Genomic DNA, 27,202 nt, shown 5'->3' with positions numbered 1-27,202 from the left:
TCTTTCCGACTAGTTCTTAGGTTGCGCTTAGCCGTTCCAGTAAATTTAGCATGTATTCAACCACTGTTGGCGTCTCCCCTCCTTCCTCCCACATCTCTCTTAACATTTTTAGTGGAGAACGGAGTGTCCTCCCATACACTAGTTCTGCTGGCGAGAACCCTGTCGCTTCATGTGGAACCGTTCGCAAAGCGAACAAAGTTGCCGGCAGACAGTTCTCCCAGTCCTCTTTGTGCTCGTAACAGAGCGCACGCAAAACTCGCTTAAGCACCGAATGTCACCTCTCTACACTGTTTGACTGAGGGTGATAGACCAAACTGTGCATTAACTTTACTCCGCACTTCTGCAAGAATGTGGAAGTCAGTGCGCTCGTGAATACTGTCCCTTGATCTGCCTGAATTTCGGCTGGAAACCCAACTCGTGCAAACACTGTCAAAAGCGCGTCTACTACTTCGGTGGAGCTGAGCTCTTTCAAAGGGATTGCTTCTGGAAACTTGGTAGCCGGACACAGCATGGTAAACAAGTACCTGTAGCCCGATTTTGTTTTTGGAAGAGGCCCTACCGTGTCTATTACATGTCGTCTGAAAGGCTCTGTTATTAAGGGCACTACCTTCAGTGGAGCTTTCCATGTCTCTCCTGGTTAAACCAGAACGCAGGCAGGCGTCGCATGATCTTACAAGGTTTTCTATGTCTTTGAAACAGCCAGGCCAGTAGTATTCCATAAGCAATCTTTCCTTTGATTTGTTTATGCCTAGGTGGCCGGACCACCCATTTCCATGACAGAGACTCCGAAGGTCCTCCCTATACTTAGTAGGTACGACTAACTGATCTAAAATCCTACCCTTTCAATCTCTGTAGTGCCGATACAACAATCCTCCTCTCTCATGTATCGTCACGTTGCGTCAGCTGCCAGTGACTCTCTATTCAGACGTAAGAGCTGATCAAAGTTCTTTGAGGCCAGTGATAATAACGACCCTGTCTAGCTTGTGAGTGCGTCAGCTTGCTCTTCCTGCAGGCTAGAACTTTGATGCTTTAGTGCTACGCTCTCATTGAGCTGGTCAGCTGGCAGGCTCTCCTCAACTGTTCTTTTGTCCCTCGGACCTAGCTCGGATTCGGGTATTGAAGTTATCCCCTTTTCTGCTTCCGCTGGAGGAGCTTGTGCATTTTCAGTCGAAAGCGCCGCGATCTTACGAGCTTGGCCTCGGGTCAATGCCTGTACTATGCCCTCTCCCAGTTTGAGCCCTTTGTCACGCAGTAACTGGTTCGAACGATTCGAAAAGATGTAAAGATACTGCAGTGACGAAAATTTGGAAACTGCAGCCTCAGTCCCTAGCTCCCCGAATGGTCCACTGGTTTTGACTTTGGCCATGGCCAGACACACGCTGTGGTCTTCTACAACCTGTTCTATCCATGCTACTTCTCCGGTGAAATCTACCGTCACGTAAGACGGATGGACAATGTCCATCGTGGCGGCACTGTCTCTTAGAACTCGGCATGGTTTGCCATTAACTTGCAGGTCGTGAAGATATCGAAATAAATGTTCCATATTCTCGTCTTTTTCCTCCACGTAGGAGAAAACTACGCTAGGCTTCCCGCAGTTTACAGCTATATGTCCCAGTTTGTGGCATTTGTAACAGCGAATTGGTCTAAAAGATTCGTTTTTCTTTTCTGTTCTTTTTGTGCGGTTTCTCCGTTAAATTTCTCCTCGCTCTTTTCTGCGGGCTTTTCCGCCATGTCTACAGGCTCCGATCGTCTAGTCTGCGCACCCTTTTTGAACGGAAATGGTTTCTGCGGTCCATTTCGACCGTCCCATTTTCCTTCCTCGGCGTTAACTTTTTACGGGTTGCGTACTATTCGGCTAATTCAGCCGCCCTTTCCACAGTGTTTACATTCCCTCTGCTTGCACCCACAGTTTAAGAGCTTGGGGGATGGTTTTGTAAAACTGCTCTAGACACATGCATTCAATCATCATGTCTCTGCTGTCGTACGCTTCCGCGCTTTTAAGCCACTCGACTAGGTTGGCCTTTAAGCTATATGCAAACTCCAGATATCCCTCGGTATCTTTCTTGCCTGTGCTCCTAAACCTTTGCCGAAAAGCTTCGGCTGAAAGGCGGCATTTCTTCAGGAGACTAGCATTAACTTTTGCATAATCATATGCATCCTGTGCACTCAGTCTGGCGATTACCTCCGCCGCCTCACACGACAACATAGACAGCAGCCGCAGTGGCCATTTACTCGGGTCGAAGTTCATCTTTTCGCAAGTCCTTTCAAAATTGCTTAGAAACAAGCCTATGTCGGTCCCGACCTCAAGTGGCTTTAAAAGCCTGGCCATGCGGTACGATTCTGCCTCACTTGATGGCCCCAGAGCGTCTTCACTCCCTTGAGACAACTCCAAACGTTTGCTTTCAAGTTCAAGTTGCATTTTCCTTAACTCGCGTTCCTCTCTCTCTTGTTCTTATCTCTCTCGTTCTTCTCTCCTTTTCAGAAGTTGAAACTCCATTTCGATTTCTTCCTCACTTGCTTTTTCGGAAATTAGCTGCAATAATTCCGATTTTAGCATTTATTTTAGGTTTATTTACAGTATTTAAATCAGTCTAACATGATTGCTTAAGAAAAAGAGTGTCAGTCCAGCATGACTGCATAAGAAAAAGAGTGTTAGTCCAACATGACTGCATAAGGAAAAGTGTGTCGAGCATTCGCACAACAGCAACACTCGCTCCGCCGGCGATACAAGGCGGCGAACGTTCGCTTTTCATCGCAAAGCTAGAAGCCTCCCGCAGGACGGCCTACAGACACAAAGGCACACACATTCCCATGTCCGGAGCCGACGTCAGAGGGGAGCCGTTCCGGGTAGCTCGGAGCCATTCTGGGTAGCTCATTGTCCTGGGTCCCGGTCAGCGCGTGGGAAGCAACAAAAAAGAGCTTTTCCGCGGCAGCTCTCGCACGCGTAGCAGATCAGGTCCGCGCTGGGGAGTTCGGGCACAATAGTTCGTCCGCCGAACTCATTCCCTCACAACGGCGATGAGGCTAGAGGATGGCGGTGGTTTCAGCACAAAGCCCGCTTCATCGAACGCATCCTAGCTGAAGCGACGGAGAGTGGGGGATGCGCGTCTTGTTCCCCAGTCGTAATTGGGTGGCAATCCTACATTGCAGCTCGCCATTCTTAACAACGGGTAGCTTCCGGAGGGCAGGGGGCTGATGCGCGTTTAATTCGCGGTGCCCTGCAGTGTGAACACCGTTGACATTCCCGTAAACAGGCGTGCCACAGTTTCCAACAGCAGGTTGGTCCGAAGAGCAGGAGGCATACACGCGGTTCATTGTCGGTGCATGGCAGTCCGAACCTCGATGACACTCCCTTAAACAGGCATGTCAATGTTTACAACAGCAGGCTGCGAATCGAAAGCGCAATCTTCTGCATCGCAAGGTGGGTTAAGTGCCTGCTTTCTTTTGCAATCGCCTAACCCTTGGAGGGAAATTATTAGCTAAACCTGTTTTATACTTGATATCCCTCTTGCCAATGACGGTGTGGTCACCAATGGCATGATGATTTTCTGTCATCGCAACTTCTTTGGCAGAACATTAGGGGGGACGGGTAGCTTCCGGAGGGGAGGTGGCAGATTTCCCGTTCATTTTTGGTGCCCTACATTCCGAACATCAACGTCACTCCCGCAAACAAGCACGCCACAGTTTACAACAGCAGGCTGGGAATCGCAAGCGCGGTATTCATCATTGCAAAGTGGATTAAGTGCCTGCGTGCTACGCAATACCCTATAACTCGGAGAGCTGTTATCAGGTAAAGCTCTCTTATAGATGACGGTCCTCTTGCCAATGACGGTGTGGTTACCCATGGCATGGTGATTTCGCATAACCACATCTCCTTCGGCGTCACATTTAGAGGGGACGGGCAGCTTCCAGAGGGGAGGTGGCAGATGCCCGTTTCCTTCTCTGTGCCCTGCAGCCGAACCCCGATGATACTTCCTTACACATGCATGCCACAGTTTACAACAGCAGGCTGGGAATCGCAAGCGCAGTCTTCTGCATCACACAGTGGGTTAAGTGCCTGCGTTCTACTGCATTCCCCTAGCTCTTGGAGAGGCGTTATCAGGTAAAGCTGTTTTACACATGATATTCCTCTTGCCTGTGACGATGTGGTCAGAAATAGCATGATGATTTCCTGTCTTCGCAATTCTTTGGCGGCATATTAAGTGGTGGCGGGCAGCTTCCGGAGGGCAGGTGGCGCATGCGCGGTTCATTATCGGTGCCCTGCAGTCCGAACACCGATGACACTCCCGTAAACAGGCATGCCACAGTTTAAAGCAGTAGGCTGGGCAACACAAATAGGGTTTTCTGCATCGCAAAGTGGATTCAGTGCCTGCGTTATACTGCAATCCCCTAGCCCTCGGAAAGGCATTATCAGGTAAAGCTGTTTCATACATGATATTCATGTTGCCCATGGGGATGTGGTCACCAATGATGATTTCCTGTCATCGCAACTGCTTTGGTGGCACATTCAGAGGGCACATGCAGCTTCCGGATGGCAGGTGGCAGATGCGGGGTTCATTCTCGGTGTCCTGCAGTGCTAACACCGATGACACTCCCGTAAACAGGTATGCCACAGTTTACAACAGCAGGCTCGGAAACACAAACACGGTCTTCTGCATCGCAAAGTGGATAAAGTCCCTGCGTTCTACTACAATCCCTAGTGCTCGGAGAGGCATTATCAGGTAAAGCTGTTTTGTGCTTTATATCCCTCTTCCCTATGACGATGTGGTCAACAATGGCATGGTGATTTGCTGTCATTTCCACATCTTTGGCGGCACATAAGGAGGGGACGGGTAGCTTCCGGAGGGGAAGTGGCAGATTTCCCGTTCTTTTTTGGTGCTCCACAATCCGAACGCTGACGACACTCCCGTAAACAGACTTGCCACAGTTTACAACAGTATTCTGGGAATTGCAAGCGTGGTATTCTGCATCGCAATGTGGATTAAGTGCCTGCTTTTTTGTTTGCAATACCCTATCCCTCGGAGAGGTATTATCGGGTGAAGCTCTCTGATTGATGAGGGTCCTCTTGCCATTGACGATGTGGTCACTAATGGAATGGTGACTTCCTATAACCGCAACTCCTTTGGCATCACATTCAGAGGGGATGGGCAGCTTCTGGAGGGCAGGTGGCTGATGCGCGGTTGATTCTCGGTGCCCTATAATAGGAACACCGATGACACTCCCGTAAACAGGCATGCCACACTTTACAACAGCAGGCTGGGAAAGTTGCATCGCAAACTGGATAAAGCGCCTGCATTCTACTGATATCCATAGCCCTCGGAGAGGCATTATCAGGTAAAGGTGTGTCATACAGGACATTCCTCTTGCCAATCGGGATGTGGTCACCAATGGCATGATGATTTCTTGTCATCGCTACTGCTTTGGTGGCACATTCAGAGGGAACGGGCAGCTTGCGGAGGACAGCTGGCTCATGCGCGGTTCATTCTCGGTGCCCTGCAGTCCTAACACCGATGACACTCCTGTAAACAGGCATGCCATGGTTTACAACAGTAGGCTGGCAAACACAGCACGGTCTTCTGCATCGCAAAGGGGATAGAGTGCCTGCGTTCTTCTACAGTCCTCGAGCCCTCATGAAGCATTTTCAGGTAAAGCTCTTTTGTACATGATATTCCTCTTGCCAATGAAGATGTTGTCAGCAATGCTATGCTGATTTCCTTCATCGCAACTTCTTGGATGGCATATTCAAAGGGGTCGGACAGCTTGCGGAGGACAGGTGGCTCATGCGCGGTTCATTCTCGGTGCCCTGCACTCCTAACAGCGATGACACTCCCTTAAACAGGCATGCCACAGTTTACAACAGCAGGCTGGAAATCGCAAGCAGGGACTTCTGCATCGCAAAGTGGATTAAGTGCCTGCGGTCTATTGCAATCCCCTAGCCCTCGGAGAGGCATTATCAGGTAAAGCTGTATCATACAGGACATTCCTCTTGCCAGTCGGGATGTGTTCATCAATGTCATGATGAATTCCTGTCATCGCAACTGCTTTGGCGGCACATTCAGATGGGACGGGCAGCTTCCGGATGGCAGGTTGCAGATCTGCGGTTCATTCTCGGTGCCCTGCAGTCCGAACACAGATGACACATCCATAAACTGGCATGCCAAGGTTTACAACAGCAGGCTGGGAATCGCAAGCACGGACTTCTGCATCACAAAGTTGATTAAGTAACCCATTAAAGACCAGCGTGACCATATGGTCACGTTAGTCTGCACAGTGGATTTCAATTAATTGAGATTACCGAAATGGCACCAAAATCGCCTTTGACATGCCGATTGACAGATTAGAGTTCCCTTTATGAATACAAAGTGTCAGCAGCTGTCAGTCGTTTTGTGGGAGCCCCTCGCAAACGCGGGAATAAGTGTTGCTCTGCGAGTAGCGTCGCGGTGCCTCGCTCCCAGGGTTAAGTGTTTTTTTTTCACTACTCGTTTAAGTAATAGTCGGATATCGTTACCTCCATATTGCTCTTTGAATATTAGACTTTCGACGAGCATTTGTGAAAGAATTACGTTTGATTTATCCATGAACGAGTACGTTATCTTGTGCATTACCATATGGTCACGCTGGGCCTTTAGGATGCCTAACTTTTTATTTTTTTTAGAACTGCATTCTCATCTCTTGCACGGCTGCTGGCGCGTTCCCGCAGTGGTTATATATTATTTTATTGTCTGAATAGGCAGATTTTGGAAGAAATAGCGAAGATACTCGAAGAGGAAGAGGACGACGTGTCAGTGATTTATATTGAGCCGCCAGAGGCTAGCACCTATTCGCATGAAGACTCGGCCGATGAAGACTCAGACGGGCTCATTGACAATCTAAGCGGGCGGCAGCTATGAGCCGGCGCTGAAACAGTTTTCTCTGACGGACGCCGCATTGGTGGATGCGAGTCGGACTACAACGACCCCGGCTGGCAAAGTGACGGAACATCAGAGCTTTCTTCTGCTGTAGTTGATGCGGCCATTTGTGCGAAATTATCCACTGCTTCTAAGTGGACGAAGGGTGATCTCCAGAAGAGCCTTGGCATATTTGCCGACCCAAACTTTTTTGCTTACATGGACTTTTCACCTGTTGAGTTGTTCGAACTCTTTTTTGACGACGCCGTCGTGGAGCTGTTAGTCGAAAAAAAAAAACAAGGAAGCATGCGGTATTTTGAATACGCCTGTCCGGAGGTTACCAAAGAAGAATTAAGATAAGTTTTCTTGGAGTACTTGTTTTGTCCGGCTATAACTGCTTACCAGATAAAGAGTTCTATTTGGATAGCGGCACGGATATGCGCAACACGATGGCCTACAATGCTATGCGAAGAAATCGCTTCGAACAGATAATGAGATTCCTGCACTTAGCGAAATGCAAGCCTAACATTTAGTGACAAGTTAACAATGTTGCGTCCTTTGATTGCACTATTGAAAGCAAGGTTTCTAGAACACTTTCAACCTGTGCGTCAACTGAGCTATGACGAAAGTATGATTGAGCATTATGGTCGTAATGGCTGTAAACAGTTCATACGCGGAAAGCTTATACGCTTCGGGCATAAAGTATGGTGCCTAAATGCCAAGAACGGATACCTTGTAAACTTAAAAGTGTATCACCGCAAGCAGGGGATCTCGGGACATCTGAAAAAATATGAAAAGGACTTCGGAAAAGCAGCGGCGCCAGTTCTCCGAATAGTGGATGAACTCGCAGCAGAGACGCACGACCTTCCTTTCTTTTTCTATTTTGATAATTTATTCACAAGCATGCATCTACTCAGGCATCTCAAGGCACAGGGCTACGAAGGCACGGGCATAGTGAAGTAGAACCGTGTTCCCAAAGAATGTCTTATCGCTCGACCAGAATTCGTCAAGCGCCAACCTCGCGGGCACGAAGAGCCCGTGCTGAGCGACAATAGGATAATTGTTGTCCGCTTGATGGACAATTCTGTAGTAACGATCGTAAGCACCATTCACGGCGTATTGCCAATGTCATCTGCAGACAGGTACGCTCTTGTTGAGAAGAAGCGAATCAAGGTGGCCCGTCCAAACACCGTTGCTCAGTACAAGATTTACGGGAAGTACGGACCAGATGGATGCAAATGTAGGAGCCTACAGAATTGCAATCCGCGGCAAAAAGTGGTGGTGAATGATTTTCACTTTGTGATGTATCTATCAGCAGCACTTGGACGCTCATTCGTGGCACAGGGTTCAAAGTCACGCAGGTGGAATTCCGCAGGCAATATACACAATGCTACCTGATGGGATGGGAGAATAAGCCTAGAGGACCTGGTCAACGCAGAATCCCAAAGACTGTGATGTCCTGACTGGTACATGGTATGACCAAGTCTAATGGCAAGAGGTGGAGGTGTGCATGAGGTAATTGCAAGAATGCGGTGCACAGAAAACGCACAAAGTATGACGTCGGCATGTGTATTCCATGATTTAAACCATATCACACTAAATAAGTGCTCGTCTATTCGCTATGTATGTTTTTTGCGATGTTTTATAGCTTCAAATAAATGTTTTTCACTTCGCGTATTTTGCTGTAACGTAAGGGCCCAGTGTGACCATATGGTCACGGCCTATATTTCAAAAAGTAATTAGGCAAGAGTAATAATTTTTCGCATGTGAATTATTAGTATAAAGGTAAGTTAATATATTAGGTTTATTTCAAGATAGCAAGAAAAAAAAGAAACCGGTCCCTAATGGGTTAAGTGTCTGCGTTCTAGTACAATCCCCTAGCCCTCGGAGAGGCATTTTCAGGTAAAGCTGTGTCATGCAGGACATTCCTCTTGCCAATCGGGATGTGGTCACCAATGGCATGACGATTTCTTGTCAACGAAAATTTCTTTAGCGGCACATTCAGAGGGGACAGGTAGCTTCCGGAAGGGAGGTGGCGGATGTGCGGTTCTTTCTCGGTGCCCTGCATTGTGAACACCGATGACACTACTGTAAACAGGCATGTCACGGTTTAACCAGCAGGCTGGGAAACACAAGCATGGTCTTCTGCACCGCAAAGTAGAGAAATTGCCTGCGTTCCACTGCAATCCCTTAGCCATCGAAAATGTATTATCAGGTAAAGCTTTTTTATACATGATTTTCCTCTTGCCAATGTCGAGTTGGTCACCAATGGCATGATGATTTTATGTCATGGCAACTTCTTTGGCGGCACATTCAGATGGGACGGGCAGCTTCCGGAGGGCAGCTGGCGGATGCGTGGTTCATTCTCGGTGCCCTGCAGTGCGAACACCGATGACACACCCTTAAACAGGCATCGCACGGTTGACAAGAGCTGATTGAAAAACCATGGTCTTCTGACAACAGCACGGTCTTCTGCTTCGCAAAGTTAAGTAGATTAAGTGCATGTGTTCTTCTGCAACCCCATAGCCCTCGGGGAGGTATTATTGTGTAGAGCTCTTTTAGACATGATTTTCCTCTTGCCAATGACGATGTGGTCAGTCATTGCATGATTATTTTCTGTCATCGCATCTCCTTTGGCGGCACATTCATACGGGACGAGCAGCTTCTGGAGACGACATGACCAGATTTCCAGTTTATTTTCGTGCTTGTCCTTGGACAGGACCACTGTCTTTCTGGCGCAGCAGCTTTGCCATCTGAGCGAAGACATGGACTAGAAGAATGCACACCTAATCCGAACTTATCAACAGTTCGAACGAAAGACAAGAGTTCCGTGGGTTAGTTCTGCGGAAAACCACATCGTCGAAAGAAGTAACATTTAAAGAGAAAATAAGACACACCCAATTGTAGCAATAGCTATAAGGCAAGCTTACACGGGTTCCTCGAAAGAAACGCCTGTCTGCTGTAGAAATATTTGTCCTTGTACAGGACCAGGGCCTTTCTGGTGCAGGAGCTTTACCATCTGAGCAAACCAGGTGGCTAGAAGAACGCAGGGCGAAGTCAAACTTATGAACAGTTAGGAGCAACAGCAAGTGTTCGGTAGGATAGTTCTGCGAAAACCCTTAAGGTCGAAAAAAGTAATAGTTTAAGAGAAGATTACAGATACGCCCAATCGTAACAATACCTACAAATCAAACTTGTACGGGTTCCTAGAAAGAAACGTCTGGCAGTTCTACAAACATTTGTCCTCGCACAGGACGATTGCCTTTCTGGCCCAGCAGCTTTATCATCTTAGCGAAAGAGGTAGCTATAAGAATGCAGGGCGAAGTCTAACTTATCCACAGTTCAAAGCAAAGGCAAGAATTCTGTGGGAGAGTTCTGCGTAAACCCACAAGGTCGAAAGAACAAATATTTAAAGAGACAATGAGAGATACGTCCAATCGTAGCAATAGCAACAAAGGACATTTATACGGGTTTACCGAAAAAAAAGCCTCGCACTTGATGAAAAATTCCTACGGGTCGGGGACTCGCACCCGCGACCACCCCCTTTCCTGGGCAGCCGCTCTACATATAAGCTTCCCAGGTGGGTAGCAGATGGCCGGGCCAAGTCGAACTTATCAGCAGCTGAAAGGAAAGGCAAGAATTCACTTGGATTGTTCGGCGGACACCTGCTAGCTTGAAAGAAGTAATATTTAAAGAGAAAATGACAGATACACTCAATCGTGGCAGTAGGTACAAGGGAATGTTATACGGGTTCAGCTAAAGAAACGCATGGCTGTTGTAGAAATATTTGTCCTTGTACCGGACCACCGACTTTCAGTCGCAGCAGCCTTACCATCTGAGCGAAAACGGTGACTAGAAGAACGCACGCCGAAGTCGAAGTTATGAACAGTTCGTACCAAAGGCAAGAGTTCTGCGGGATAGTTCTGTGGAAGCCCACATGGTTGAAAGAAGTAATATTTAAAGAGAAAATGACAGATATACCCAGTCGTAAGAATTCCTACAAAAGAGGTGGAAAGCGGGTTAGCTGAGGGGTCCGATTTTTATTATTCAAATTATAAGAAGCCAATAAACACCATGGGGAAATTATTTGTGCTGAAGATTGAAATAAAGAAACCATAAATAAATGCAACTGAAAGTGGATCAATAAACAACTTGCCGCAGTTGGGAACCGAACCCACAACCTTCGAATTTGGCGTGCGATGCCCTACCAATTTAGCTACCGCGGCGCCGTTTGGTTTCCGCCTGCGGCAAGTTGTCTTTTGATCCACTTTAATTTCCATTAACTTATCGTTTCTTTAGTGCAATAAGAAAGTACAAGTTATTTCCTTAATGTTGTCCTATGTTTCAGTGTTTGTTTGCTTCTTACGAAATACCTACAAAGGAAACTTATACGGGTTCCCCGAAAGGACAGCTTTGCCGTTGTAGAAATACTTTTCCTGGTACAAGACCGCCGCCTTTCTGTCGCACGAACTTTACCACGTGAGCGAACAAGGTGGCTAGAAAAATGGAAGGTGAAGTCGAACTCATCAACAGTTTGAAACGAAGGCAAGAGTTCAGTGGGATATTTCTGCGTTATCCCGCAAGGGGTAAATAAGCAATATTTAAAGAGAAAATGACAGATACACCTAATGGTAACAATACCTAAAAAGGAAACTTATACAGTTTGCTCGAATGAAAAGCCAGGCCGTTTAATAACACTAGTCCTTGTACAGTACCAACACCTTTCTGGCGCAGCAGCTTTACGATCTGAGTAAACCAGGCGGCTAGGAGAATGCAAGGCGAAGTCAAACTTATAAACAGTTAAAAGCAAAGTGAAGGGTTCAGTGAAATAGTTCTCCGGAAACCCGCAAGGCCAAAAGAGGTGATATTGTCACGTAGGTCACGGTGGGCTACCTGGCACGCAGGCAGACAGAAAGGAACACTGCGTCGACGTTAGATGTAAAAAGAGTTTAATGGGCGAACTTGTGCCCGAAATCAAGTGAACAACGCGGTGACGGCGAAAGCAGCAAGCCCGTCTGGGGCGTTCGTCGGACTGAGCCAGCGCAGGCGGTGGTCCCGCATTTATACGTTTCGCGTGCATGATCGAAACGCGTCAAGCGACGCCGCCTGCGGCGCAGCGACGCCGGTCGCGTCGCAGCGACGCGAGCAGCGTACCTCGCGTCGCTAGAAGCTGAAATAAACGCATGTGGCATTACCCCCCCCCCCCCCGTGAAAAAGCATCGCCCCGATGCTAAAGAAATCAAGAAACCTGTAAGCATGCAAATACAAAGGATAACGAAAAAATGGTTGTGGCTTAGGTAAGGTTAAGCCCAGGATGCGAAGCATACTAGCCTTTATTTTAGTTGTTGAACCACTGTTTAGCCTGGTGAACTGCTGTTGCTTCGCTATATTTGGTTCGGCTAGACGAAGAAACAACTCATGCGTTACTCTGCTTCGCCTTCAAGAGTGGAACGCGACAGCGTTCCCGTCGACCCGCCAAGGGGTGTAAGACAATGAGCTACGGCGCAGCGTCTACGCACCCCGCATTGGACGCGGTGAGCGTCGAGCAACGCAGCGTTCGGCGCGGCAACGAAATGTGCGCCTGAGCAAGCGACGCACGCCTTAGCCTTAGAAACAGGTCGTTTCTAAGGCAACACCGCATTCACTAGAGGCGCTTTTGTACCGCTTTGAAGCATAATACTCCGTCTCCGTCTCACACTCTGGAGACCCTGGTTCGATTCCCACCCAGCCCATCTTGCAAGAGTTGAGCCAAAGCCACTTCTCCTCTGTCGTGACATCACGGTGTCACGTGGTATTGAAGGCGACACCGCCGCGCCTGAGGAGCTGGGTTGAGCTCTCGTAATGGGCTTCGCATAAAAAAAAGAATGTTTTGTTAGTCCGCTAACGCTCAAAAAACTTTTCGAGGCGCGCGTCGTGCACCATCTCAGGTCGTGCGCACGTCGCTGTGACTGCGTCACTCCATCGGGCACTACCTCGTACACCAGCGGTCCAAGTCGTCGAGTTATCTTGTAGGGCCCGAAGTAACAGCGCAGGAGCTTCTCACTAAGGCCGCGGCGACGAATCGGTGTCCACACCATAACGCGGTCACCAAGTGCGTACTCTTGGTCTCGTCGTCGTAGGTTGTAGAGTCGGGCGTCGACATTTTGCTGCTCTTTAATACGTATTCGGGCTAGCTGACGAGCTTCCTCGGCACGTTGAAGGAAGCCGGCAACGTCTGCATGGATGCTGTCGTCTTCAACGTGAGGCAACATCGCATCAAGCATAGTGGCGACTTGGCGACCGAAGACAAGCTCGAATGGCGTCATCTGCGTTGTCTCCTGTGGCGCGGTGTTGTAGGCAAACGTCACGTACGGAAGGACTTCGTCCCAAGTCTTGTACCCGGCGTCGACATACATGGCGAGCATGTCGGCGAGTGTTTTATTTAAACGCTCCGCAAGGCCGTTTGTCTGCGGGTGGTACGCTGTAGTGCGCCGATGGCTCGTGTGGCTCAAGTGCAGAATCTGTTGCGTAAGTTCAGCTATGAATGCCGTACCTCTGTCTGTACTGTAATAAGGACCTCGGGTGCACCATGACGGAGAACGATGTTCTTTAAGAAGAATCTACCGACCTCGATTGCATTTCCCGATGCTATCGCCGCTGTCTCGGCATAGCGCGTCAGATAGTCCGTTGCTACCACTATCCACCTGTTCCCGCAACTAGACGTCGGGAAGGGTCCATGCCTATCTGCTGGAATGGTTTCCATGGTGGCTCGATTGGTTGCAGGAGGCCGGCTGGCCTTGTAGGCGGTGTTTTAAGACGTTGGCAATCTCGGCAGGTTTTCACGTAGCGTGCGACGTCTGCGTTCAGGGCCGGCCAGTAGTATTTTTCTTGAATTCTTTTGAGAGTTCGAGTGAATCCCAGATGCCCTGCTGTCGGCTCATCGTGAGACGCTTCTAAAATTTCTTGCCTTAGCTTGACTGGCACGACGAGTATATATGCCGCTTTGTACGGCGTGAAGTTTTTTTTCACAAGCACATAGTCGCGCAGGCATAGCGATGAAAGCGCGCGTCTGAATGCCTTTGGCACTGAATCGGTCTTCCCTTCGAGATATTGAACCACACAGCGTAGATCAGGATCAGCACGTTGATCTTGTGCGAAGGTGTTAGAGCTTATGGGCCCAAGGAAGGCATCGTCGTCATTGTCGGAGGTCGGGGCGAATTCAACAGGGGCTCTCGAAAGGCAGTCGGCGTCTGTGTGCTTTCGGCCTGACTTATACACGACGGTGACGTCGAACTCCTGTAGTCGCAGGCTCCAATGAGCGAGGCGACCTGACGGGTCTTTCAGGTTAGCGAGCCAGCACAGAGCGTGGTGGTCACTGACGACCTTGAAGTGCTTCCCGTAAAGGTACGGCCGAAATTTTGTGACCGCCCAGATGACAGCGAGGCATTCCTTTTCGGTCGTCGAATAGTTCAATTCGGCTTTGAACAGTGATCTGCTCGCGTACGCGATGGCTCGCTCCAGGCCCTTCTTCTTTTGAATCAACACTGCACCGAGTCCTATGCCGCTTGCATCCATGTGGATCTCGGTGTCAGCGCTCTCGTTGAAATGGCCGAGTACTGGCGGTGACTGCAAGCGTCGTTGAAGTTCGCGAAAAGCGTCTTCTTGGGGCTTCTTCCATGTGAACTGCGCGTCGCCTTTCGTAAGGCGAGTGAGAGGCTCTGCAATTCGAGAGAAATCTCGGACAAAACGCCTGTAATACGCACAGAGCCCCAAAAATCTACGGACAGCTTTCTTATCACTAGGTATCGGGAAACTTTCGATGGCTGCCGTCTTTTTGGGGTCCGGACGCACGCCTTTGCGATTAACTACGTGACCGAGGAACAGGAGCTCTTCGTAGGCGAAACGACATTTCTCTGGTTTCAGAGTGAGTCCCGACACCCTAATTGCCTCTAGCACGGTCTCCAGCCTATTAAGGTGCTCGTCGAAGGTGGATGCGAAAACGACTACGTCGTCGAGATATACGAGGCATATCTGCCATTTCAGCCCAGACAACACGGTGTCCATGACACGCTGAAATGTCGCCGGCGCTGAGCATAGTCCGAATGGCATGACTTTAAATTCGTAAAGACCGTCCGGCGTGATGAAGGCAGTCTTCTCACGGTCCCTTTCATCGATCTCAATCTGCCAGTAGCCGCTGCGGAGGACCATCGACGAAAAATACTTGGCACCACACAGTCGATCTAACATGTCGTCGATTCTCGGAAGCGGGTAGACGTCCTTTTTTGTGACGCTGTTGAGACGCCTATAATTGACGCAAAATCGTAGGGTACCGTCTTTCTTCCTTACAAGCACCACGGGTGAAGACCACGGGTTCTTGGACGGCTGAATGACGTCGTCGCGAAGCATTTCTTCAACTTGTGTCTTGATTGTTTGACGTTCTCGCGCTGAAACGCGGTAGGGACTTCGGCGGACGGGACGAGTCGATTCATCGGTTATAATGCGATGCTTCGCTATGTGCGTTTGCTGGATCCTCGACGACTTAGAAAAACATTCGGAATATCGCAGAAGAAGGTGACGTAGCTTTTCTTGCTTTTGTTGAGGCAGGGAGGCATTAATGTCGAAGTTCACCTCATCAGCCACCGTCGACGACGCCTCATGGGACGACTCGGAGAGCGCTAATGCGTCGCTTATTTCGGCAAACTCTTCCAACAAAGCGACCGTCGTACCCCTGTTGAGGTGCTTGTGTTCCGCGCTGAAATTGGTTATTAGCAGAGCCGCTCTGCCTTCACGCAGGTGGACGACACCGCGTGCGACGCAAATTTGGCGATCCAGAAGCAGCTGCAAGTTCGCTTCGACAATCGCATCGCCGCTTGAGGACGCGTCTGTTTCGACGACTGCGATGACGCCAGCATTTGGCGGGAGGCTCACTTGATCGTCGAGGATGGTGAACGCGGCGCGATGATAATGATTGCTTTGCATTCTTTCTGACCGTTTTGTCGTCAGTGTTATGGTTTTCGTCTGCAGGTCAATCACCGCACCGTTTTCGTTCAGGAAGTCCATCCCGAGGATTACGTCGCGAGAGCAGTGCTGTAGGATGATGAAGTTCACAGGGTAGGTGTGACCGTGAACAGCCACTCGCGCAGTGCATTGTCCCGTCGGGGTTATGAGGTGGCCTCCTGCTGTGTGTATTTGAGGACCTTGCCATGCGGTTTTGACTTTCTTGGGTTGTGACAAAAATCGTCCACTAACGACGGAGTAGTCGGCCCCGGTGTCGACGAGTGCAACCACTGGATGTCCATCTAGGGTAACTTTAAGTCGGCACTTGGTGTTCGCGTTCGATGTCGATCAGTCACCGACTGTGCGGTCTGTCGCTTCGCATGGTCGCGGCTGCGTCGGGTGGAAGCCTCGTGGCAAGGTGCTGTTGTGGCCTTCAGCCGCGTCATCAAATTGGTAGTGTCGGGTTGCGGCTTCGTGTTTTGGGGCGTCGCTGCGTCGGGCCGCGTCGTGTTGTCGGGAAGCAACGAGGCGTCGGAATGCGTCGAGGCGGCGGAATGCGTCGTGGTTGTGGGAGGGTTTTTCGGTCTTCGCTCGAGAGCGGCGTCACCTCCTGACGTCGCTGGCTTTAGTTTCCCCTACGAGGGCTCAGTGACCTCTCCCTCGCGTGCCCTGGGTACGGAGAAGACGAACGGCGTGGGTAGGGTGACGGGGACCTGAAGCGACGTGGGGCGGCATCTTCGGTCGCTCGAAGATAGGCTTCAATTTCTCGAGGCCGTTGGCCAGGAAGAGGTCGTGGGGCGTCGATGTTGTATCCGCGGAGGCCCATCTGACGGTAGGGGCATTCTCGAAGGAGGTGGCCGGCTTCACCACAGTGAAAACAAAGCGGTCGTCGATCTGGGGTTCTCCAGATGTCAGTCTTCCTCGTGGTGGTTTGCCGAAACGTGTTTGAGCGGACGGCCTGCTGCGGACGCGGCGGTGGCGGGTAGGCTTGGCTGCGTTGTGGTGGCACGTACGTTTCCCGTCGCCAGCTGGTCGGCCTCACTTGGCTTTGCAGAGCGGCGGCGTAAGTTTAAACGCGTGGCTCCTGGCAAGGTGGCGATATGGCTGGCGCCGTTTCGGCAGGATCGAGTGTGCCCAGCGCTTGTTGTACCTCGTCCCTTACAACGTCGGCGCGCGAGGATATTTGTGGTTGCGGACCCGGTAGCAACTTGCGCAGCTCGTCGCGCACGATGGCACGGATGGTATCTCGAAGGGCCACTGCGGAGGTACTTCGGGAGTCGTCGCAGTCTGACGGAGGAGTGCGTAAGTTGCGGTCGTATTGCTTCGCGCGCAGCTCGAGCGTCTTCTCGATAGTGGCCGCTTCGCTAATCCATTCGGCGACGGTCCTCGGCGGGTTGCGAATGAGAGCAAGGAAATGTTGCTCCTTGACGGCCCTCATAAGGTACTGAAGCGTCTTGTCTTCAGTCATGTTGGCATCCGCGTGGCGGAAGAACTTTTGCATTTCTTCCGCAAAGATGGTTACGGACTCGTTTGGATGCTGCTGGCGAGTTTGAAGCAAGGCCTCAGCTCGTTCTTTGCGCAGAATACTTGCGAAAGTTGCAGATAAGTGCCTCTTGAAAGCCTCCCACGTTGTCAGGGACAGCTCCTGGTTCTCGTACCAGGTTCTAGCAGAGTCTTCGAGAGAGAAAAAGACGTTCCGAAGTTTGTCTTCGTCAGACCACTTGTTGAAGGTTGCAACTCGTTCGTGACGTTCCAGCCAATCTTGTACATCTTCGCAAGTGGAGCCGCTAAAAAGCGGACGTACTCGCGGCTGCTGGACGACGAGCGGCGCAGGTGTAGTGGCGGCTTGCGTTGGTGACGTCGAGCGGCGGTTCACACGGCGACCAGGGGCAGGTAGTGGTCCCAATTCAGCCGGCAGTCCTTGAAGTCGGCGGTTGCTCCGGGTTTCTTCTTTCTTGTCTTCTCTGGAGCTGTCTTCCGCGTCGCCAGCTCCAGAAGCACTTGGGCTGGTGTCCCGGCTTTGAGGGGGTGTCCGGGGCATAAGCACCTCCACCAAGATGTCACGTAGGTCACGGTGGGCTACCTGGCACGCAGGCAGACAGAAAGGAACACTGCGTCGACGTTAGATGTAAAAAGAGTTTAATGGGCGAACTTGTGCCCGAAATCAAGTGAACAACGCGGTGACGGCGAATGCAGCAAGCGCGTCTGGGGCGTTCGTCGGACTGAGCCAGCGCAGGCGGTGGTCCTGCATTTATACGTTTTGCGTGCATGATCGAAACGCGTCAAGCGACGCCGCCTGCGGCGCAGCGACGCCGGTCGCGTCGCAGCGACGCGAGCTGCGTACCTCGCGTCGCTAGAAGCTGAAATAAACGCACGTGGCAATATTTAAAAAGAAAATGACAGACACAACCAATAGTAGCAACAGCTACAAAGGAATAATATACGGGTTTCTCGAAATAAAAACTTGGTCATTGTAGAAAAATGTGTCCTCGTACAGGACCACCGCCTTTCTGGTTCAGAAGCTTTACCATCTGAGCAACCGAGGTAGCTAAGAAAATGCACGGTGAAGTCGAACTTATCAACTGTTCCAAGCAAATTCAAGAATTCCGTGGGATAGTCCTGTGGAAGCCCGCAAGGTTGAAAGAACTACTATTTTAAAAGTAAATCAAGTACACTCAATCGTAGCAATAGCTACAAGGAAACCTATACCGGTTCTTTCAAAGAAAAGCCTTGCAGTTGTAGAAACATTTGTCCTAGTAATGGACCACCGCCTTTCCTGCGCAGCAGCTTTACCATCTCCGCGAACATGGTGACTATAAGTATGCAGGCTGAAGTCGAACTTATCAACAGTTTGAAGCAAAGACAAGAGTTCCCTGGGATTGTTCTGCGGAAACCCGCAAAGTTGAAAGAAGTAATATTTAAAGAGGAAATCACAGATACATCGAATCGTAGCAGCAGCTACAAAAGAAACTTGTACGGGCTCTTCAAAAGAAAAGTCTTGGAGAAAACTTTGTTCTGGTACAGGGCCACCGTCTTTGTGGCGCAGCAGCTTTACCGTCTGAGCGAACACGGTGGCTGGAGGAATGCAGGGCGAAGTCGAACCTGTCAACAGTTCGAATGAAAGGCGAGGGTTCAGTGTGATAGTTCTGCTTAAACCCGCAAGCTCGCAAGAAGTAATATTTAAAGAGAAAATGACAGATACACCCAATCGTAAGAATACCTTCGAAGGAAACTCATGCGTGTTCCTAGAAACAAATTCCCCGCCGTTGTAGAAATACTTGTCCTAGTACAGGACCACCGCGTTTCTGACTCACCCACTTTAACATTTGTGCGAACCAGGTGGCTAGGAGAATGCAGGGCGAAGGTAAACTTATCAACATTTCGAAGTGAAGGTAAGAGCTCTGTGGGATAGTTCTGCGGAAAGCAGCTAGGTCGTAACAAGTAATATTTAAAGAGCAAATGACACCTACGTCTAATCGCAGCAATATCAACAAGGGAAGCTTATACGGGTTTCTCGAAAGAAACCTGGCCGGTCGAGAAAATTTTGTCCTGGCACAGGACCACAGTCCTTCGGGAGCCGCCGCTTTACCATCTGAGCAAACAAGGTGTATAGGAGAATGAAGGGTGTATTGTAACCTATCAACAGTTCGAAGCAAATGCAACAGTTCAGTAGGATAGTTCTGCGGGAACCCGCAAGGTCGCACGAAGTAATAATTAAAGAGAAAATGACAGATTCATCCAATCGTAGCATTAGCTACAAGGTAAACTTATATGAATCCCACGAAAGAAAAGCCTGGCCGTTTCAGAAATGCTTGTCCTGGTACTGGACCACCGCCTTTCTGGCTCTGCAACTTTACCATGTGAGCCAACAAGGTGTCTAGAAGAATGCGGAGCGGTGTCAAACTTATCGACAGTTCGAAGCAAAGGCAAGGGGTCAGGTGGCACAGTTATGCGTAAACCGGCAACGTAGAAAGAACTAATATTTAAAGAGAAAATAAGATACACCAAATCGTAATACCTACAAAGGAGAAGAAAAAGAGGTAAACGGAGGGGCCGATTTTTATTAGTCATAACATAAGAAGCCAATAAGTACCGTGGGGAAATTATTTGTACCTAGTTATAGAAATAAAGAAGCGATAAATTAATGGAACATAAATTGGATGAATAAACAACTTACAGCAGTTGGGAACCGAACCCACAACCTTCGCATTTCATGGGCGATGCTCTACCAATTCAACTACCGCTGCGTCGTTTGGTTCCGACCTGCGGCAAGTTGTTTTTTCATTACTTTAATTTCAATTAATTTATCGTTTCCTTATTTCAAGAATTAGGCACAAGTAATTTCCTCATTGTTGTCCTTCGTGTCAGTGTTTGATTCTTATGAAATACCTACAAAGGAAACTTATACGGGTTCCTCGAAAGAACAACTTCGCCGTTGCAGAAATGCTTGTCCTGGTACAGGAACACCGCCTTTCTGTTGCAGGAGCTTTATCATATGAGCGAACAATGTGGCTAGAAGAATGCATGGCGAAGTAGAACTTATGAAAATGTCGAAGCAGATGCAAAGGTTCACCGCGACATTTCTGCGCTAACCGCAAGGTTGAAAGAAGCAATATTTAAAGAGGAAATGACAGATACGCCCTATCGTAACAATACCTACAAAGGAAATTTACACGGGTTCCTCACAGAAAAGCCTGGCAGTTGGAGAAAAATTTGTCTTGGTACAGGACCACCGCCTTTCTGGCGAAAACCGCCATGTTGGGAAAATAATGTTTAAATAGAAAATGACAGAGCACCCAATCGTAGCAGAAGCTACAAAAGAAACATATACTGCTTCCTCGAAACAAAGCTTGGTAGTTGTATAAAAATGTTTATGGTACAGGACACCTGCTTTAACATATGATCGAAAAGAGTTGCGAAGCGAATGCAGGGTGAATTCGATCTTATCAGCAGCTCTAAGCATAAGCAACAGTTCTGTGGAATAGTTCCGTGGAATCCCGCAAGGTTTAAAAAAGTTGTATTTAAAGAGACAATGACAGATACACCTAAATACCTGCAAAGGAAATTTATACGTGTTCCTCCAAAGAAAATTCTGGCAGTTGTAGAAAAATTTTTTGCCGATTCAGGACCATTGCTTTTCCGGCGCACCCGCTTTACCATCTGAGGGAACAAGGTGCCTAGAATAATCCAGGAAGCAGTCGAACTTATCAACAGCTCTAAGCAAGCACAACAGTTCAGTGGGATAGTTCTACGGAAACCCACAAGGCCGAAAGAAGTAATACTTGAAGAGAAAATGATATAAGCACCCAATTATAAAAGTAGCTACAAAAGAAAAATATAAGGGTTCCTCGACAGAACAGACTGGCAGTTGAAGAAAGATTTGTCCAGGACCACCGCCTTTCTGGCGTAGCTGCTTTGCCATCTGAACTAAGAAAGTGACTAAGAGAATGCAGGGTGAAGTCAAACTCATCAAAAGCAAGAATTCTGTGGGATAGTTCTGCGGCAATATTTAAAGCAACAATATTTAAAGAGGCACTCAGAGATACACCCTATTCAAGCAATAGCTGCAACGGAAACTTATGAAGGTTCCTGGAAAGAAATTCCTGCAGTTGTAGAGAAATTTGTCCTAATTCAAGACCGTCGCCTATCTGGCGCACCCACTTTACCATCTGAGCGAACAAGGTGGCTAGGAGAATCCAGTCAGAAGTCGAACCTATCAACAGCTATAAGCAAAGGTAACAGTTGGGTGGAGTAGTTCTACGGAAACCCGCAAGGCCAAAAGAAGTAATATTTGAAGAGAAAATGATATATGCACCCAATCATAAACGCAGCTACAAAAGAAACATATACGGGTTCCTCGACAGAAAAGCCTGGCAGTTGTTGAAAAATTTCTCCAAGACCACCGCCTTTCTTGCGCAGCTGCTTTACCATCTGAACGAACAAGATGCCAAGGAGAATGCAGGACAAAGCTGAACATCATAACATCTCTAAACAAAAGCAAGAGTTCGCTGGGATTGTTCTGCGGTATCCAACAAGGTCGAAAATAATATTTAAAGCAAAAATGACAGACACCCAATCGTAGCAATAGCTGCAAAAGAAACATATACAGGTTCCTCGAAAGAAAGACCTGGAAGTTGCAGAAAAAATTGTCCTGATTCAGGAACACCGCCTTTCTGGCTCACCCGCTTTACCATCTGAGCGAACAAAGTGGCTAGGAGAATCCAGGGAGTGGTCGAACCTATCAACAGCTAGAAGCGAATGCAAGAGTTCTGTGGGATAGTTCCGCAGAAACCCGCAAGGTTGAAAGAAGTAATGTTTAAAGAGAAAATCACAGATACACCCAGTGCCAGGAATAGCTACAGAAGAAATATATACGGGTTCCTAGAAAAAAAAGCCTGGAATTTGTAGAAAAATTTGTCCTGGTACAGGACCACCGCCTTTCTGGCGCAGGCACTGAACCATCTCAGTGAAAGGGTGGCAAAGAGAATGCAGGGCGAAGTCGAACTTATCAACAGTTCGAAGCAAACTCAAGAGTTCGGTGGGACTGTTCTGCGGAAACCCGCAAGGATCAATAAAGTTATGTTTATAGATAGAATGACAGATACACTCAATCCAAGCAATAGCTGCAAAGGAAGTTTATACGGGTTCCTCGAAAAAATATCCTGGCAGTTGTAGAAAAATTTGCCCTAATTCAGGGCCACTGCTTTTCTGGTGCTCCCGCTTTACCATCTGAGCGAACAAGGTGCCTAGAAGAATCGAGGGAGAAGTGGAACTTATCAACAGCTCTAAGCAAAGGCAACAGTTCGGTGGGATAGTTCCGCAGAATCCCGCCAGGTTGAAAGAAGTAATGTTTAAAGAGAAAATGACAGAGACACCCAATCCATGCAGTAGCTGCCAAGGAAACTCATAAAGGTTCCTGGAAAGAAAAGCCTGGCAGTTGTAGAAAAATTTGTCCTGATTCACGAAAAACGCATTTCCGGCGCACCCGCATTAACATCTGAGCGAACAAGGTGGCTAGGATAATCCAGGGAGAAGTCAAACTTATCAACAGTTCGAAGCAAAGGCAAGATTTCAGTGAGATAGTTCGGTGGAAACCAGCAAGGTCAAAAGAAGCAATACTTGAAGAGGAAATAAGAGATACATCCAATCGTATCAATAGCTACAAAAGAAAGCTTCACGGGTTCGTCGGACGAAAAGACTGGAAGGTGTAGAAACTTGTCCTGGTACTGGACCACCCCCATTCTGGCGCAGGCGCTTTGCAATCTTAGCGAAGAAGGTCGAAGGGCAGGGCGAAGTCGAACTTATCAAGTGTTCGAAGCAAAGGCAAGAGTTCGGTGGGATAGTTCTGCGAAATCCCACAAGGCCGATAGAAGTAACATTTGAAAAGAAAATGACAGTTGCACTCAACTATAAAAATAACTACAAATGTAACATGTATGGGTTCCTCGACAGAAAAGCCTTTGAGTTGCAGAAACATTTGTCCAGGACCACTGCCTTTTTGATGCAACTGCTTTACCTACTGAGCGAACAAGATGGCTAGGAGAATGCAGGACGAAGTCGAACATAATGTCACGTGGTGGTGACGTTGAAGAACACAGTTGCAATACTGTGAAACGTTGATTGGGCGAACCTGTGCTCACAAGAAAAGGCTACACTTATAGCATAACGATAGCGGCGAACACAGTCGGTGATCGCCGAAAATCTGATCAGTGGGTCAAGAGCGTCGGCATTTATACATCAGTCGTGGAACGTTCCAGTGTAATTGCTGCGACCCGCGAGCCTACTACAGAGTTCTACATTATTCACGTCACGCACACATGCGATCTGATTACGCAAGGTTTGGTCACAGACAGCGGATCGAAGCATCGATACCATTCCAGAAACTTTCAATACGTGCAGGCGCGTCCTGCGCTGTGGGATACCATTTGTTAGGTGGTTAAACGTGCCGCCCGATAAAGAAAAGTACACGTGTCAATACCCCCCTCTTAAGAAGCATCTACCGGATGCTGCAAAATTGCTCGAATGCTGCAAACAAATTAAGGAAGTTCGTCAGCATCCGTAAATAGTTTAAGACGCTCCACGTCGAAAACTTCAGATCGTGCGCGGCGCCGCTGTGAATGCGAAATGCCGTCTGGCACGACCTCATTGTCCAGTGCGCCAATGCGTCCAATGACCTTGCAGGGTCCAAAATAGTGTCGCAATTGTTTCTCACTTAGTCCTCGTCGACGTATCAGGGTCAACACCCAAACACGGTCGCAGGCCTGGTACTCGACGAAGCGTCGTCGGAGGTTGTAGTGTCGGCTATCGGTGCGCTGCTGGTTCTTGATCCGTAGGCGGGCAAGCTGTCGGGCTCGCCCGCCTAGCGAAGTCAAGATTCTCCGTGAGTGACGTGCGACAGCATGGCATCGAGCATCGTCGTCGGGTTGCTGCCTTAAACCAACTTGAACGGCGTGATTGGTGTTGTTTCTTGAACCGCCGTGTTGTAAGCGAAGGTTACTTACGCAGGACGGCGTCCCACGTCTTGTGTTCGACGTCGACGTACATTGCTAGCATGCCGGCGAGGGTCTTGTTCAGGCGCCCCGCAAGACCGTTCGTTTGCGGATGGCATGCAGCTGTCCTCTTGTGGCTTGTCTGGCTGTATTGCAGAATTGCTTGCGTGAGCTCTGCTGTAAAAGCCGTTCCTCTGTCGGTGATGAGGACTTCTGGGGCACCATGTCGCAGCAGGGTGTTCTCGAAAAAAATTTCGCTACTTCGGCTGCGCTGCCTTTCGGTAGAGCTTTAGTTCCACCTAAGCCGGTGAAGTAGTCCGTCGCCACGACGATCCACTTATTCCCGGATGTTGGCGTCGGAAACGGCCCCAACAAATCCATCCCAATCTGCTGGAATAGTCGGCGAGGAGGTTTCATCGGCTGTAATAATCCTGCGGCCTTGTCGGTGGTGTCTTGCGTCACTGACAGTCTCGGCATGTCTTGACTTAATGGGCGATGTCGGCAGTCAGACACGGCCAGTAATACCTTTCAGATACCCTCGACAGCGTACGGGAGAATCCGAGGTGGCCAGCGGTTGGATCGTCGTGTAGGGCGTGCAGTACTCCTGGACGTAGCGTTGACGGTACAACAAGGTAGCTGGCGCGGATTGGTGAGAAGTTCTTCTTCACGAGCAGGTTGTTTTGTAGCGTGAACGTAGACAACGCGTGCTTAAATGCCCTAGGGACAACGTCGGTGTTCGCTTCCAAATACTCGACGAGGCCTTTTAGCTCGGGGTCGGCTCTTTGCTGTTTAGTGAAGTCTTCCGCGCTTATTATCCCAAGGAAGGCTTCGTCGTCCTCGTCGTCTTGCGGCGGGGGTTGACGGGGGCGCGTGATACGCAGTCGGCGTCGGAGTATTTTCTTCCAGATTTGTATATTACCGTGACGTCATATTCTTGTAGTCTGAGGCTCCACCGCGCCAGCCGTCCTGAAAGGTCCTTTAAGTAAGCTAGCCAACACAACGCGTGATGGTCGCTGACGACTTTGAATGGCCTGCCATAGAGGTAACGGCGGAATTTTGCTGTAACGCTAATGATGGTGAGGCATCCCTTTTCAGTCGTAGAATAATTGCCTTCCACTTTTGACAGCGACCGGTTAGCATAGGGTATCACCTGTTCAAATCCGTCTTTCCTCTGGACTAGGACGGTTCCGAGGCCTAAGCTACTGGCGTCAGTGTGGATTTCGGTATCGACGTCCTCGTCGAAGTGTGCAAGTACTGGCGGTGACTGGATGCGTTGTTTGAGTTCTTGAAATGCGTCGGCCTGCGGCGCTTCCCACTTGAACTCGACAACACATTTGATTAGATGTGTTAAGGGCTCCGCGATACGTGAAAAGTCCTTGAAAAAGCGCCTGTACTAGGCACACATGCCGAGGAATCTACGCACTACCTTCTTGTGCATTGGCTGCGGGAACTTTGCGATGGCTGCTGTCTCCTGCGGATCGGGGCGTACTCCAGATTTGCTGATGTCCTAACCTAGGAAGAGAAGTTCATCGCAAGCGAAGCGGCACTTTTTCGGCTTCAGAGTGAACCCTGATGCCTTGATGGCCTCTAATACAGTCGCAAGCCGCCTAAGGTGATCGTCGAAATTTCCAGCGAAGACAACGACGTCATCCAAATAAACAACGCATGTCTGCCACTTCAATCCTGCTAACACCATGTCCACGACGCTCTGAAACGTTGCAGGCGCCGAGAACAGTGCGAATGGCATGACCGTGAACTCGTAGAGGCCGTCTGGCGTGATGAAGGCGGTCTTTTGGCGATCTCTCTCGTGGACTTCTATTTGCCAGTACCCAGACTTGAGGTCCAATGACGAGAAGTATTTAGCATTGCAGAGCCGATCTAATGCGTTGTCTATCCGTGGAAGGGGGTACACGTCTGAGGCTCCACCTCCACCTCGTGATCTTGTTCAGTCGACGATAATCGACGCAGAAGCGTAGGGTTCCGTCCTTTTCCTTCACCAGAGCTACAGGAGATGCCCACGGGCTTTCCGACGGCTGGATGATGTCGTCGCACAGCATTTCGTCGACTTGTTGCCTAATAGCTTCACGTTCTCGCATTGAAACTCGGCAATGGCGCTGGCGGAGTGGTGGAGCGCACTCTTTGGTTATTATGCGATGCTTTGCAACTGGTGTTTGTCGAATCCTCGATGATGTGGAAAAGCAGTCTTTGTATCGTCGGAGAAGACTTCTGATCTGTTGCTGCTTATTCATAGGAAGACATGGATTCACGTCGAAGTCTGGTTCGGTGACTATGCTCATCGGGGTAGATGCGGCAGAATCCGAGAGGGAAAAGGCATTGTTGGTTCCCACAATTTCCTCGATGTACGCGTTGGTCGTGCCCTTGTTGATGTGCTCGAACTCTTGGCTGAAGTTGTTTAGCATAACTTCCGCTTTCCCTCCGTGGAGTCGAGCGATCCCTCTTGCGACTCAAATTTCACGGTCCATCAGTAGATGTTGGTCGCCGTCGATAACGCCTTCTGCGTCGGCGAGTGTTTCGGTGCCAATGGAAATAATAATGCTGGAGCGCGGCGGGATGCTCCCTTGATCTTCGAACACACTCAAGACGTGGTGACTACGAGGGCTCTCCGGCGGTATCGCTTAATCTTCCGACAGCGTTATCGATTTTGACTTCAGGTCTATGATTGCGCCGTGTTGGTTCAGGAAGTCCGTGCCGAGAATGACGTCTCGCGAACACTGTTGGGGTATAACGAAGGTGGCAGGGTAAGTGCGGTGATGAACGGTAATTCTTGCCGTGCAGACTCCAGGTGACTTAATGAGGTGTCCTCCTGCGGTTCGAACTTTAGGGCCTTCC

The sequence above is a fragment of the Dermacentor andersoni genome, unplaced genomic scaffold (assembly GCF_023375885.2).
Source record: "Dermacentor andersoni unplaced genomic scaffold, qqDerAnde1_hic_scaffold ctg00000039.1, whole genome shotgun sequence".
Lineage (NCBI taxonomy): Eukaryota > Metazoa > Arthropoda > Arachnida > Ixodida > Ixodidae > Dermacentor > Dermacentor andersoni.
This window is presented reverse-complemented; position numbering follows the sequence as displayed.